This window comes from Bos taurus, chromosome 4 (genome assembly GCF_002263795.3).
Source record: "Bos taurus isolate L1 Dominette 01449 registration number 42190680 breed Hereford chromosome 4, ARS-UCD2.0, whole genome shotgun sequence".
Classification (NCBI taxonomy): Eukaryota; Metazoa; Chordata; class Mammalia; order Artiodactyla; family Bovidae; genus Bos; species Bos taurus.
In genome coordinates this window covers 43,717,625-43,719,143 of record NC_037331.1, presented here as the reverse complement: position 1 = coordinate 43,719,143, position 1,519 = coordinate 43,717,625, and positions in this window count along the sequence as shown.

Genomic DNA, 1,519 nt, shown 5'->3' with positions numbered 1-1,519 from the left:
ATCCATACATGACCACTGGAAAAACCATAGCCTTGACTAGACGAACCTTTGTTGGCAAAGTGATGTCTCTGCTTTTGAATACGCTATCTAGGTTGGTCATAACTTTCCTTCCAAGGAGTAAGCGTCTTTTAATTTCATGGCTGCAGTCACCATCTGCAGTGATTTTGGAGCCCCCAAAAATAAAGTCTGACACTGTTTCCACTGTTTCCCCATCTATTTCCCATGAAGTCATGGGACCGGATGCCATGATCTTCGTTTTCTGAATGTTGAGCTTTAAGCCAACTTTTTCACTCTCCACTTTCACTTTCATCAAGAGGCTTTTGAGTCCTCTTCACTTTCTGCCATAAGGGTGGTGTCATCTGCAGATCTGAGGTTATTGATATTTTTCCCAGCAATCTTGATTCCAGCTTGTGTTTCTTCCAGTCTAGCGTTTCTCATGATGTACTCTGCATATAAGTTAAATAAGCAGGGTGACAATATACAGCCTTGATGTACTTCTTTTTCTATTTGGAACCAGTCTGTTGTTCCATGTCCAGTTCTAACTGTTGCTTCCTGACCTGCATACAGATTTCTCAAGAGGCAGGCCAGGTGGTCTGGTATTCTCATCTCTTTCAGAATTTTCCACAGTCTGTTGTGATCCACATATTCAGGGGTTTGGCATAGTCAATAAAGCACAAATAGATGTTTTTCTGGGACTCTCTTGCTTTTTCCATGATCCAGCGGATGTTGGCAATTTGAACTCTGGTTCCTCTGCCTTTTCTAAAACCTGCTTGAACATCAGGAAGTTCACAGTTCACATATTGCTGAAGCCTGGCTTGAGAATTTTGAGCATTACTTTACTAGTGTGTGAGATGAGTGCAATTGTGCAGTAGTTTGAGCATTCTTTGGCATTGCCTTTCTTTGGGATTGGAATGAACATTGACCTTTTCCAGTCCTGTGGCCACTGCTGAGTTTTCCAAATTTGCTGGCATATTGAGTACAGCACCTTCACAGCATCATCTTTCAGGATTTGAAAGAGCTCAACTGGAATTCCATCACCTCCACTAGCTTTGTTCATAGTGATGCTTTCTAAGGCCCACTTGACTTCACATTCCAGGATGTCTGGCTCTAGGTCAGTGATCACACCATCGTGATTATCTGGGTCATGAAGATCTTTTTTGTACAGTTCTTCTGTGTATTCTTGCCACATCTTCTTAATATCTTCTGCTTCTGTTAGGTCCATGCCATTTCTGTCCTTTATCGAGCCCATCTTTGCATGAAATGTTCCCTTGGTATCTCTAATTTTCTTGAAGAGATCTCTAGTCTTTTCTATTCTGTTGTTTTCCTCTATTTCTTTGCATTGACCGCTGAGGAAGGCTTTCTTATCTCTTCTTGCTATTCTTTGGAACTCTGCATTCAGATGCTTATATCTTTCCTTTTCTCCTTTGCTTTTCGCTTCTCTTCTTTTCACAGCTATTTGTAAGGCCTCCCCAGACAGCCATTTTGCTTTTTTGCATTTCTTTTCCATGGGGATGGTCTT